The sequence below is a fragment of the Neoarius graeffei genome, chromosome 3 (assembly GCF_027579695.1).
Source record: "Neoarius graeffei isolate fNeoGra1 chromosome 3, fNeoGra1.pri, whole genome shotgun sequence".
In the NCBI taxonomy this organism is placed as follows: domain Eukaryota; kingdom Metazoa; phylum Chordata; class Actinopteri; order Siluriformes; family Ariidae; genus Neoarius; species Neoarius graeffei.
In genome coordinates this window covers 54848786-54864109 of record NC_083571.1, presented here as the reverse complement: position 1 = coordinate 54864109, position 15324 = coordinate 54848786, and the positions used below count along the sequence as shown (strand labels likewise).

At 40.8% G+C, this 15324-nt stretch overlaps 1 protein-coding gene across 1 annotated transcript in view; it reads left to right on the top strand.

The window, feature by feature from the left end:
- The window catches only part of LOC132882575 (phospholipid-transporting ATPase ABCA1-like), a 340951-nt gene that overhangs the window by 102886 nt on the left and 222741 nt on the right, over positions 1-15324 (top strand). The window lies entirely within an intron of this gene.

The window sequence follows — 15324 nt, the reverse complement described above, 5'->3', positions numbered from 1 at the left end:
CAAGGTCAAGGTCAAATTTATTTATCTAACACATATAAAAAGAACGAAGGTTGACCAAATTGCTATAAAATCAGAATAGCAAGCCATAAAACGACATAATAAAACACAATGACGAAATAAACCGTAATGAGAATTAAAAAAAAAAAATCAGTACAGTAAAAGATGAAGTCAGAGTGTCAGCTATTCGTAAACTCAAATCGTGTGCCGTTGAGAAGAGGTGGGATTTCAGCAGAAGATGCAGGAGTTCAGCTAACCTTAAAAACAAGCAATACAATCTAAAAATCAATCCCGAAATGGGTAGGAAACCAGGCGAGGTAGGCTAGACCTGGTGTTATGTGATCACATTTTCTTTTTCAGATTAGAAGACGAGTTGTACCAACTGCAAACAATGAAGAAACAAGTGTTGCCAGGCAAAACAAACCTCGCCCGGCAGCACTTATTTTATACCAATATGTTGATAATGGTAATATTTCTCAATCATCAGCTGTCAGGTTATAGTCCTCTGAAAATCCATGACCTTGAGTTTGACATTTCAAAGTAATTCAAGGTCAAAGGTCATGGCAGCAACTGAAAGCCCATATGGCACTTCCTATATGTTGATAAGGGTAAATATCTGTCTACCATCAACTGTTTTAAAGTTACAGCCCTCTGAAAATCTGTGACCTTGAGTTTGACCTTTCAAGGTCGCTCAAGGTCAAAGATCATGGTGCCAAATGAAAGGCCATATCAGAGTTCCTATATGCTCATAATAATAAACACCTGTCTATCAGCAACCGTTTTTGAGTTATAATGGAAAATATGTTATTTTGACCGAAAGGTTGACCTTTCTGTTGATCTTGACCTTCACCTTGACCTGATTACCCCCAAAATTTATTCAGGTAATCTATGCACCATTGCCCACCTACCCTGAAAATTTGAAGTCAATTGTTGCAACCATCTAGATGCTAGATTGTTAACAGACAGACACACAAACAAACTGCACTGATTACAATACCACGCCCTGCTTACTCCATCGTGGGCGTGGTAAAAACTGCTATATGCCCACATACAGAATTGAAACAGTCTAGCCCAGAGGTAATAAAAGCATGAATACCTTTGTTCAAAGTTTTCAGAAGAGAGTTAAGCGCTTATCGTGGCTTAAAATCCAATTTGAAAAGAAGCAAGTTTTGACATCTGAATTCTTGATCGCTCCTCATCTCATCTCATTATCTCTAGCCACTTTATCCTGTCCTACAGGGTCGCAGGCAGGCTGGAGCCTATCCCAGCTGACTACGGGCGAAAGGCGGGGTACACCCTGGACAAGTCGCCAGGTCATCACAGGGCTGACACATAGACACAGGCAACCATTCACACTCACATTCACACCTACGGTCAATTTAGAGTCACCAGTTAACCTAACCTGCATGTCTTTGGACTGTGGGGGAAACCGGAGCACCCGGAGGAAACCCACGCGGACACGGGGAGAACATGCAAACTCCACACAGAAAGGCCCTCGCCGGCCACGGGGCTCAAACCCAGACCTTCTTGCTGTGAGATGACAGCGCTAATCACTACACCACCATGCCGCCCCCTTGATCGTTTCTCAGAATGCAAAACTAAAACACTGGAACAGTTCGATAAAATTTGCACGTGCTTTTATTAAAAAAATAATTTCTATCCTCTCAATGTTTAAGAAACGAAACACACAGAGACAACACTTACAAAATGCATAAGGGATTTAATGACCTAAGGAAACATGACAAAGAAATGCGCAAGACAAATAAGCCAACAGTATTGTGTCGACACAATAAAATGAGATCCAAAGCAAAAATATATCCTCAAGTGTTCCCGAGATGGAAGTGATACAGAAAACAGGTAAAGAATGCAAAACCCAGAGAACATAAAGGGGCTGGAGAAAATGAATCGTAAATGAAAAACAAGTATGTGGAAACAGAAATCTAGGAAGGTAATCAGGTAATTTATTGTTTTAGTTTATTAAAAAAAGACCCAATTTTGCTGTCACAGACTTTTTTTTGGGGGGGGGTATTTTATTGATTTATTTATGTATTAATCATAAGTGTGCATACACTCACTGGCCACTTTAATAGGAACTTGCTTTTGATTCTAAGAATCCTGTTCTTGGCTGCAGGAGTGGAACCCAATGTGATCTTCTGCTGTTGCATGCTGAGATGCTTTTCTGCTCACCACAGTTGTAAAGAGTTACTATATGAGTTACTATAGAGTTGTATATGAGTTACTATATCCATCCTGGCAGCTCAAACCAATCTGGCCATTTTCCTCTGACCTCTCTTATCAACAAGACGCTTCCACCCACAGAACTGTCACTCACTCAATGTTTTTGTTTTGTTTTGTTTTTTCGCACCATGCTGTGTAAACTCTAGAGACTGTTGTGTGTGAAAACCCCAGGAGATCAGCAGTGTCTGAAATACTCAAACCAGTCCATCTGGCACCAACACCCATGCCACAGTGAAAGTCACACTTTGAGGTCACAGTTTTTCCCATTCTGATGTTTGAAGTGAACATTAACTGAAGCTCTTGATTTGTATCTGCATGATTTTACGTATTATGCTGCTGTCAGGGCGGCACGGTGGTGTAGTGGTTAGCGCTGTCGCCTCACAGCAAGAAGGTCTGGGTTCGAGCCCCGTGGCCGGCGAGGGCCTTTCTGTGCGGAGTTTGCATGTTCTCCCCGTGTCCGCGTGGGTTTCCTCCGGGTGCTCCGGTTTCCCCCACAGTCCAAAGACATGCAGGTTAGGTTAACTGGTGACTCTAAATTGACCGTAGGTGTGAATGTGAGTGTGAATGGTTGTCTGTGTCTATGTGTCAGCCCTGTGATGACCTGGCGACTTGTCCAGGGTGTAGCCCGCCTTTTGCCCGTAGTCAGCTGGGATAGGCTCCAGCTTGCCTGCGACCCTGCAGAAGGATAAAGCGGTTAGAGATAATGAGATGAATGAGATGAGATGCTGCTGTCAAGGGATTGGCTGATTAGAGAACTGCAGAAAACAGCAGGTGGATGGGTGTTCCTAATAAAGTGGCTGGTGAGTATAATTTGTCATGCTCACCAACAGCCAGTTTTGCAGCACTGAGATAAAAAAAAAAAAACAGCCGGTGATAAAGTTCTGGCTGCATCCAAAAATGTTGATAAAAATCTCAGTGGAACTGGTGCTACGATGCTCCTCTAAAACTGACCAATAGGAGGAAACAATAAAGATACTCTAAGTCATGGGACAGCTAGAATACATTGGTGGCAATGGCAAAACATAAAAAAAAACCCAACATGCTATTGTTATTATCTCAAGAATGTTTCCGTTTACAGCAGCCCATTTTCTTTTCATGAACCCATGATCATGCTTTTCGACGTCAGAAACAGAACGTAGTCATTTTCTTTAATCTTGGATCTACTGGATCTATGTGGAGAACAAACATTATGACAGTCTGTTAGAGAATTCAGCCGACATTTCATTGGGATCATGTCATATATTGTGACAAGTAATCTTAATCATTTTATGAGCTTTATGATCTGAAATAATGATATTAAATTATTATTGGTTGGTGAGTTTTAATAAGGTATTTCTCTCACTCTCAGAAAATAAAGTACATTATTGTACCTTTAGGGGAACGATAGCTTGTCACTGGGACAGGACCCTCTGAGGTACTTATTTGAACCCTTTATACACAGCTTGGGAACATATAATTTCTTTTTGGCCCTTAAAAGGTGCATATTGTTACCCCGAGGACCAATAATCAGCCCTTGAGGGTAAATTAGTGTAGACTGTATCTTGGGGGATATAAATGGACTCCTACTGCACCCCTATTTCTGACAGTGTACTAGCGAGATAAGATTAGCAAGCTATTAACAAGCTAAACTAACTAGTTAACACTTCATCCCCAATAATAATGTTGAAATACAGTACATAGCTTGGTATTTTTTCTTTTCTTTTTTCCAGAAGAATCATTAAGTTTCTACATTTTATGATTTAAGATGTTGCTTTAAAAAAAATCCATTTCTTGTTATTATACAAATATTCATGTTCAAGTTGACTTTCCTTTGTTTATTTTAAATGACTGCATACAATTACAGACAAAGAATTTCAATTATCACATATGGATGATTGCTGTTAATTTAAATGCTCGTCGTGATTGATTTGCAATTTAATTTGACTACCATATATCTCTTTCTTTGAAAAACAAAAATATGTTGTTGTTTTTTTCCATGTCAATTTACCAACTTTTTAAAACACTGTATATTAAAGGTCTCATTGCATCGTTTTTTCATTAATTGTGCGGTGGTCTCTAGTATGAATGAATGCCCTGTGAGCCGGTTTTGGTGAAAAAATGCTGTGGTTCTCCTGTTTCAGGCTGTTCTAGTTTGGTGGAGGAGTGGGTGGCGGGAGAACGACAGGATTTCAGCTCTTACTCATTAATATGCATGACATGTACATGTGTTACCTCTGATTGGCTAACAGCAATCAGTAAACGTGTTACCTCTGATTGGCTAACAGCACTGTGATGCTACCTCCAGTGGGTCAGAACAAGCAGATGTGGGTGTCTTTGTAAAAACTGTTTTGATTAGCTATTATGGTCTCGACATCGATGTTTTGACCAATAACAATGTAGATAACACGAATTTTACATCACATTCAACGAGATTTAAACGAGACTAAAGATGGCGACTTACAAGTAATGTGTAAACATTGTTGGAGTTAATAAAGTTTGAACAGCATGAAGGAACATAGGAAATTAATAAAAAAAATTCTCAACGGATTTGGCATAATATAAAAAGGTCGTTTTTTACTCAGAAAAAGTGGAAATCCGCCGAAAAGCGGGAAACTCTCATCCCTGCCTAGCTTGTGACCATGTCATGCATGCTAATATGGAGAATATGAACATGCTATTTTGTAACAAAAACCTTCGAACAAAAAGTTCATGTTTTACTTACAGCTTGTGAGCTGGTGGTCGATCGCCTTGACGGTACAGATCCAGGTATTAAAAACAACCTCGAAGCAAAACCACTCCTGAAGGAACCGAAGTTTGAAAAGTCACTGTGGTTGAAATGATCAGAACACAGTACTAACGTTGCATTATACTTCGCTGGTGGTGTTCCAAAGATAAATTCCAACCATTTCTTCTTCACCTCTTCTATCTTGCAACGTTGCTCCGCTTAGGTTTCGTTTCTATCGGCGGCACAAACCCGACTTTGGACGCTCGTAACTCGGGCAGGGGAGGTCCCAGCCTCCCCAAACTTGGCAGCCAGCGACCTCTGCCCTCTCTCCAATGAACCAGTGCTGCCAGGGCCAGCTAGCCCCACACCTCGGGACGTAATTTGCCCCGAGGCGGGTCGCTGTGCTCCGCTTAGATTTCGTTTCTGTCGGTGACTCCAGCCCGACTTTGAACGCTCGTAACTCGCGCAGGGGAGGTCCCAGCCTCCCCAAACATGCAACGTTGATGTGTTACTGCCACAAATAACACAGGCACGAACTTGTTCAGACATGTTTTCAACTTGCTGTTAGGTCCTCTTTGTGAGCTACTGACGAGATGGGCTCTGCTATCTCTCCTCGCGCTTAAATCCGAACTTTCTTCCCATGGGCAGTTGCAAGCCAAGGTGGGCGAAGCCATGAATACTAATTTTCGAAGTGACGCAAGTTCTTAGGGCTTTTTCAGATTCGCTCATTTTTCCGACTATTTTCTTTCATAAGCTAATACAGGGAATGGGAGTAGAATTACATTTTCACATGCAGCATGCATATGCAACTCGGAGTGAACTATGATATTTCAAAAAGAGCCAGTATTAAATGTTTTTGGTGGAAGGGCACCTTTAAAATCCTTCATAGTTTGGTCCATCAAGTTTGCTTGAAGATGGAAAGCTCGGTAAAGACATTAGTGCAGGATCACATTGCATCTGGCACCGGTGATAATGTGTCTATCGATTAAACTGTAGCACACAGGAGCTTGGAAATCATGTTTTATAGATCTCACACCATGCCTATTCGCCCCTGGCCTTTTGAAGCAACAGTATCTCAAGAATCGCTCTACTGAATTGGCAAATATCAAGTCTGTTTCATGTTAAAGTGAGTCATTTGCTTCTGGTGCATTGAGTGAAGGTTGTCCTCAATGAAACAAATTTTGTTCTGACTTCAACAAATGAAATATTAGTACTGGCTACAATTGCTTGCCTGCTAGGGATGTAACCAAATACCTACCTACCATCCTTCCTTCCCAAAGTTTGCCAGAAAGGTTCACAGGGCATCTGGCTGATACTGGAGGTCTTCTTATGAATACAGTGGTGCTTGAAAGTTTGTGAACCCTTTACAGTTTTCTATATTTCTGCATAAATATGAGCTAAAACATCATGAGATTTTCACACAAGTCCTAAAAGTAGATAAAGAGAACCCAGTTAAACAAATGAGACAAAAATATTATACATGGTCATTTATTTTTTGAGGAAAATGATCCAATATTACATATCTGTGAGTGGCAAAAGTATGTGAACCTTTGCTTTCAGTATCTGGTGTGACCCCCTTGTGTAGCAATAACTGCAACTAAACGTTTCCGGTAACTGTTGATCAGTCCTTCACACCAGCTTGGAGGAATTTTAGCCCATTCCTCCATACAGAACAGCTTCAACTCTGGGATGTTGGTGGGTTTCCTCACATGAACTGCTCGCTTCAGGTCCTTCCACAACATTTCGATTGGATTAAGGTCAGGACATTGACTTGGTCATTCCAAAACATTAATTTTATTTTTCTTTAACCGTTCTTTGGTAGAATGACTTGTGTGCTTAGGGTTGTTGTCTTGCTGCCTGACCCACCTTCTCTTGAGATTCAATTCATGGACAGATGTCCTGACATTTTCCTTTAGAATTCGCTGGTATAATTCAGAATTCATTGTTCCATCAATGATGACAAGCTGTCCTGGCCCAGATGCAGCAAAACAGGCCCAAACCATGATACTACCACCACCATGTTTCACAGATGGGATAAGGTTCTTATGCTGGAATGCAGTGTTTTCCTTTCTCCAAACATAACGCTACTCATTTAAACCAAAAAGTTCTATTTTGGTCTCGTCTGTTCACAAAACATTTTTTCCAATAGCCTTCTGGCTTGTTCACATGATCTTTAGCAAACTGCAGATGAGCAGCAATGTTCTTTTTGGAGAGCAGTGGCTTTCTCCTTGCAACCTTGCCATGCACACCATTGTTGTTCAGTGTTCTCCTGATGGTGGACTCATGAACATTAATATTAGCCAATGTGAGAGAGGCCTTCAGTTGCTTAGAAGTTACCCTGGGTTCCTTTGTGACCTCACCGACTATTATACACCTTGCTCTTGGAGTGATCTTTGTTGGTCGACCTCTCCTGGGGAGGGTAACAATGGTCTTGAATTTCCTCCATTTGTACACAGTCTGTCTGACTGTGGATTGGTGGAGTACAAACTCTTTTGAGATGGTTTTGTAACCTTTTCCGGTCTGATGAGCATCAACAATGCTTTTTCTGAGGTCCTTGGAAATCTCCTTTGTTTGTGCTATGATACATTTCCACAAACATATGTTGTGAAGATCAGACTTTGATAGATCCCTGTTCTTTAAATAAAACAGGGTGCCCACTCACATCTGATTGTCATCCCATTGATTGAAAACACCTGACTCTTATTTCACCTTCAAATTAACTGCTAATCCTAGAGGTTCGCATACTGTGGCAAAAACTCACAGATATGTAATATTGGATCATTTTCCTCAATAAATAAATTACCAAGTATAATATTTTTGTTGCATTTGTTTTACTGAGTTCTCTTTATCCACTTTTAGAACTTGTGTGAAAATCTGATGATGTTTTAGCTCATATTTATGCAGAAATATAGACAATTCTGAAGGGTTCACAAACTTTCAAGCACCACTTTATATCCCATGGGCTGCAACAAAAAAGTTGTGCAAGTGGGAGGTTTTTGCTTCATCTGGGCAACAGCAAATGCTCAGATATGAAGCCCTTGGGACAAACAAAGACAGCATTCATTCATTAGTAACTGCCTGAACTGCCTGGAAAGGGTTGAGATTGAATTAGGTTAAAAGTTTGTTCATCCATCCATCCATCCATTATCTAAGTCACTTATCCATCATGGCCATGGGGAAGCTGGAGCCTATCCCAGCTGACTTCAGGCAAGAGACAGGGTACCCCCTGGGCAGGTCAACAACCTATTGCAGGACTATGATGGAGATGAACAACTATTTGTACTCGGCCAGTGAAGAGGAGCCAGTTGACCTGATCCACATGACTGTGGAGGAAACTGGAGCACCTGGAGGAAACCCATGCAGGCACAGGAAGAACATGCAGATGACTGCACCACCAGGCTGCCCATGTTTGTTCATATTCTGGGAAACAGAACCAAGTAAACTCCTTGGAAACTATTGCAGGAAGGCACAAAAAGAAAATAATAACAGACCTAATCACCTCATCTCTAGCTGAGACTAATTATGACCTGGAAAGGTGTACAGTGGATATAAAAAAGTGTATACACCCCGTTAAAATGCTTGTTTTTTCTGATGTAAAAAAATGAGACCACGATAAATAATTTCAAAACTTTTCCCACCTTTAATGTGACCTATAACCTGTGCAATTCAACTGAAAAACAAACAAATCTGCTCGGGGGAAAACATAAAAAGATTTTAAAAAATGTACAGTAAGCTGGTTGCATAAGTGTGCACACCTTTAAACTAATACTTTTTGAAGCACCTTTTGATTTAATTACAGCATTCAGTCTTTTGAGGTTCACACCTGCCATCAATTAAAATGACTCTGATTAACCCCAAATAAAGTTCAGCTGTCCTAGTAGGATTTTCCTGACATTTACTCAGTTGCATCCTCCAGCAAAAGTCATGGTTCGCAGAGAGCTTACAAAGCATTTTACAAAGGGATCTAATTCTTGAAAGGTGTCAGTTAGGAGAAGGGGACAAAAAAAAATTCCACTCCATTAGATATACCATGGAGCACAGTGAAGACAGTCATCAAGAAGTGGAGAATATATGGGACAACAGTGACATTACCGAGAACTGGACGTCCCTCCAAAATAGATGAAAAGACAATATGAAAACTGGTCAGGGAGGCTGCCGAGAGGCCTACAGCAACACTGAAGGAGCTGCAGGAATTTCTGGCAAGTACTGGTTGTGTACTACATGTGACAACAATCTCCCGTATTCTCCATATGTCTGGACTATGGGGTAGGGTCACAAGACAGAAGCCTTTTCTTACAAAGAAAAACATACAGGACCAGTTAAATTTTGCAAAAAAACCCCACAAAACATCAACTCTCCCAAAAGCATGTGGGAAAATGCATTATCGTCTGATGAAACCAAGATTGAACTTTTTGGCCACAATCCCCAAAGGTATGTTTGGCGCAAAAACAACACTGCACATCACCAAAAGAACACCATACCTATGGTGAAGCATGGTGGTGGCAGCATCATGTTTTGGGGTTGTTTTTCTTCAGCTGGAACTGGGGCTCTTGTCAAGATGGAGGGAATTATGAACATAAATAAATCTTTTATCATTTTTATCCCTAATCTGTCCCCAATGAGCAAGCCTGTGGCAACAGTGGCAAGGAAAATCTCCCTCAGACAACATTAGGAAGAAACCTCGAGCGAAACCAGACTCAAAAGGGAATGCATCCTCATTTGGGTGACAACAGACAACGTGATTATAACATTTTTAACATGAAGTCTGTTGATGTTATAACTGTTCATTAAGAAAAAGAATGGCTTCACCAGAAGAAAATTAAAGTTTTGGAATAGCCCAGCCAGAGTCCAGACCTAAATCCAATTGAAAATCTGTGGGGTGACCTGAAGAGGACTGTGCACAAGAGATGCCTCACAATCTGACAGATTTGGAGTGCTTTTGCAAGGAAGAGTGGGCAAATATTGCCAAGTCTAGAAGTGGCAGGCTGATAGACTCCGACCCAAAAAGACTGAATGCTGTAATTAAATCAAAAGGTGCTTCAGCAAAGTATTAGTTTAAGGGTGTACACACTTATGCAACCAGCTTATTGTATTTTTAAAAAAAAATGTTTTTCCCCCTTACAGATTTGTTTGTTTTTCAATTGAATTGCACAGGTTATAGGTTCCCATTAAAGGTGGGAAAAGTTTTGAAATTATTTATCGTGGTCTCATTTTTTTACATCAGAAAAACGTAGCATTTTAACGGGGTGTGTACACTTTTTATATCCACTGTAGTTGATGCTGAGGAACTATACAACCCAGAATTCAGAGGACTACAACAACAACAACAGCAGCAAACAACTTTCTGGTTTAGACCACACCCACCTCATGTTTTAAATCCAAATATGGGTATGGATATTTGGAGCACTAAACAAATACAGATACAGAAAATGGCATTAAAGTACACCCAACTGGCTGCAGAAGTATTCCACTTCTACTGTAGTGCACATCTCACATCCTAGTTACATCCTAGTGATCTTTAAATTTGAACATTGACATGACAGTGCTAAATGATCTCATACAGAGATCAATTGAGCCTGCTGAGAGGGTGCTCCACTGGGCCCTGCTGGAGTCCATTACAGAGTCGATTTTTTTTTTTTTTCCTTTGGTGTTCATGCATTATTTTACAGCACAAAATGCATTTGCAGTCCTTGCCAATCCTACTACACTATCTCCATCTTTCCTTCTTGGCATTCTGATGATCTTTACTAACATTTCTATTGACTGCCATTTGAGGATTTTTCGATCTCTTTACTTCTGATCTCCCCAGAGACAATCCAGGAGAATGAGATGGGAGGTGGGAATGATGGACAGGTAGAACAAATGAAGAACAGATGAAGAACAAATCCTTCTTTTCTCCCAGTTCTCTGGCTTTATTTAGTGGCCACAACAAAACAACAAGGTCACGTTGATCCTGTATGTGTGACAGAAAATGAACCAGAGATATCAAAAGAGATGAATAGCGAGTATAAAACCTAGCAATCCTCTGGCTCCTTAGCCATTTTCCCTTCTTGTCCAATGGACACAGCCGGGCAGCATCAATTATTAATGCTCCCAAACAGCCATTTCTTTCATAAATTATACACCAAGAAGAAACAAACGAGAGAGAGAGAGTAAAATTGGAGCTGTGTTCTCTGTCATTCCATGTGTAAACATGTAGAGTTGCTGAGAAAATGCCTCATCTGAAATTCAAATGTAATTTATGGCACTTGGGCGGCTCATTGCTTTTCCTGCCGTCAGAAAGTTTCACTACGTGATGTGCCATATCTGAGGCATGATGAGATTGAAATGAACGTGCTTTATCCTCATCCTCTTGCAATAACCACTCCAACACATATTCAACCTCAGCCTGCAGCTGGGGAGAGTGCCCCACCCTCTGGAAGACATCATGTATCGTTCAGTTCCCAAAAAGAATCGGCCCAGCGAGCTGAACGACTTCCGACCGGTGGCACTCACTTCACATCTGATGAAGACATTGGCGCGGCTCTTCTCAGCCTCCTCAGACCCCAGGTACAACATGCCCAGGATTGTCTGCAGTTTGCGTACTGGACAGGTGTTGGTATGGAAGATGCCATCCTCTACCTGCTACACCGAGCCCACTCGCATCTGGATAAGGGAAATGGCACAGTGAGGATCCTCTTCTTGGACTTCTCGAGTGCCTTCAACACCATCCAGCCCCTATTGCTTCAGGACAACTGAACAGGATATGAGTGGACCCCTGCCTGGTCACCTGGATTTCCAGCTGCCTCACTGACAGGCCGCAGTACATCAGGCTGAAGGACATCACGTCTGACACTGTGATTAGCAGCACTGGACCACCCCAGGGCATGGTGCTGGCCCCTCTTCTCTCACCCTGTACACTGCGGATTTCTGCTACAACTCGGAGCTGTGTCACATTCAGAAGTTTGCCGATGACACAGCCATCTTTGGGTGTATCAGTGATGACAGAGAGGAGGAGTATAGGAGCCTGGTGAGGGACTTTGCTGTGTGGTGCAACAGGAACCATCTGCAGCTCAACACCTCGAAGACCAAGGAGCTGGTCATTGACTTTGGGAGAAGACCAAGGTCACGACCAGTTCTGATCGAGGGAGTCGAGGTGGAGGCGGTGGATTCCTACAAGTACCTTGGGCTGTGGCTGGACAGCAAGCTGGACTGGACTTGCAACACCAAACACTTATACAGGAAGGGACAGAGCAGGCTATACTTCCTTAGGAGGCTGCAGTCCTTTAACATCTGCAGGAAACTCCTGTGGATGTTCTATCAGTCTGTGGTTGCCAGTGTCCTGTTTTACACCGTGGTGTGCTGGGGGGAGCAGCACATCCAAGAAGACACATCAGGCTAGACAAACTGATCAGACGGGCCGGCTCTGTGGTCGGCATGAAGCTGGACTCTCTGGTGACGATGGCAGAGAACAGGTCTATGGACAAACTATTGAACATCATGGATGATGCCAGTCACCCTCTGCACACCATCGTCAGCAACCAGAAGAGCCTGTTCAGTGACAGAATGCTCCTTCCCAAGTGCAGGACGAACAGACTTAAAAACTCCTTTGTCCCTCATGCCATAAGATTGTACAACTCCTCTCGGGGGGGGGGGTAACAGGAGGACAGAGGATGGGAAGGAGCAGTAGCCTAGCGTAACAATAAGCAGTACCGGACAATGTGTAATATAAAGTGCAATATCTCTCCTGCCGCCGGCCCCCTCCCCTTTTTTCCCTCCTTCCCCCCTTCCTCTCTTCCCCATATCTTATTCTTTTTATATTTGTACATGTAAATACTTAATTTATTTTAATTTATCTAGAAGTTTTCCTCTGTTTCTTTTCTCTGTTTTTCTGTAATGCTGCTGCTGGAATTTTTATTTCCCTGAGGGAACCCTCCCAAAGGGATCAATAAAGTTTTATCTAATCTAATCTAATCTAATCTAATCTAATCTAATCTAATCTAATCTAATCAGCCTATGTAATATTCTTTTGTTTCTTAAAGTATGGTTTATTCCGATGAAAATCGGGTCTCACGGACTGGACCAGCATCTTCTCTCTTAGCTTGTGAATGATAATTAGGATTCGTAACACTTATTTTGAAAGTTTGGGTTGTGGAAGTGTGTGACACCTTGAAGACATACAGCACATGCTTGACTACTTTTTAGAAAAAAAAAAAACAACTCACTGTCAGTGTAAAATAATAATATTTCATCCCAATATCACACCCCTTAAAATTCTGAAAGTTTTGATAAAATCCATGTATACTCTAAGTCAGAATAAAACACAATGAGGCATACTGTTAAAGGAAAATATTCAATGACAGGATGGTATGAGGCAGCTAAGATGAAGAATCAATAACAGCACATCCTGAAATCTTTAATTCCTCTTACACAACAGCAATGTGCCAATGAATAAAACATTTATTTATCAAAGAATGTTGCACTGTACTTTTTAATCTATTTATAGCTATGTTTAATGTTGTGAACTTCTGCAAACAAGTTAGTTCCTGATATCACTAGTATTAAAACAGCTATAAGTTGCGTCTTTAGCTCTGATTATTACAAAGCACCAACACTGTGATTTGCATAATCTGAATTAGGAGCACAGAAAATGAACAAGCATGTGTGTAACCCAGCTTTGAATGGGTGGGGTAATATTTTCAGATATTCTCTTAGATTTTAAAGTCATAAATTTGTGAGGAAAAAAACAGGATAAATCTGAAAGAACAATCACATGCGTCCTGGCTGCAGTGCATTTTGAGAAATGGAGTTGTAAATTTCTTTGTGCTTTATTCATTTATGTTGTAAGATGGAGGTTGAAAGACTTAGTTTCCTATAACTCTTGGCTCAGCCGGGGCGTCTGCGGTGTTATAACATTTGATAGATAGATAGATAGATAGATAGATAGATAGATAGATAGATAGATAGATAGATAGATAGATAGATAGATAGATAGATGACTGTCACATGCACAATTGTTAAAAACAATGGCAGTGAAATGTATGGCAAAACAGCTCTGTGCAGTACTGTGCATAATACAGCAAAAATATGAATTAAAAAAAGTTGATCATTAAAAAAATAATAATCCAACCTAATTTGTGACTTTTTAATCTCAGAATTTATTAGTTTTTTTCTTGCAAGTGTATGACTTTATAATCTCAGAGAATATCCAGTTTTTCTTGTAAATGTATAACTTTAACCTCAGAAATTCTGAGGTGCCCCCCGGAATATTACCCCTTCCTCAGCTTCTTAATACACAAAAATACATGAGTTTTCCAGAGTTTTTTTTTTTCCTGTAAATTTGTGACTTTTTAATCTCGAAATTTATGAGCCCCCCACACACAAATTCACAACTTTATACTCTCAGAGAATAACCAGGTCTTTTTTTTTTCTTGTAAATGTATGACTTTAACCTCAGAAATTCTGAGGGTCCCCCCCAACCCACACACACACACACACACACACACACACACACACACACACAAAGACTATTACCCCTTCCTCACCTCTGTAATACACAAAAAACTACACTATTTTTCTGATATTTTTCCCGTAAATTTGTGATATTTTAATCTCAGAATTTCTGAGGCTTTTTACTTTTAAATATATGACTTTACAATCACAGACAATATCCAAGTTTTTTTTTTTTCCCTTAAATTTCAGACTTTATTCTTGGAAATTCTGAATTTGTTTTTTCTGGAATATTACCCCCCCACCCCCCCACCCCCCCCCCCCCCCCCCCCCCCCCCACCCCCCAGCTCCATTTTTTTAACCTACAATGGACCTAATACACCATTGTAGAAACCTACTAGTTCAGTTTCAAGGTTGTCTTTGTTGTGCAACATTTGTTGGATAACACTGGTTTGCACAATCACAAGTAAAAGCAAGATTACGTTAGTGCACCGTTGTAAGAGTAATAGTGTTTCTACACCACTAATTCTGCCAAACTACTGTAATTGCTTAAATAACATGCATACTGTTAAAAAAATAATAATAATAAATAGACATCCTGCAATTATGACAACTCAGTATAAATCATATTTACTTTTGGTATGATTCAATCTATCTATCTATCTATCTATCTATCTATCTATCTATCTATCTATCCGTTTTGAGTCAGTTGACACGTCAGACGTGTGTATGACTAACAGTCTTCAGCAGAGCTCTCCATTCAGCACGGTCTTGAGTTGCCTCCTCTGCGATATTCGATAGCTTCAAGTCAGCATGGACTGATTCTTTCCAGCTTTTCGAGGTCGGCCACGGTTGTTCGCTCCTTCAACTTCCAAGGTAGTACATCTGTTGATCCAAGAATTACTGCGTTGGACGTGTCCAAACCAACAGAGACGATTGTGTCTGAGGACAGTGTC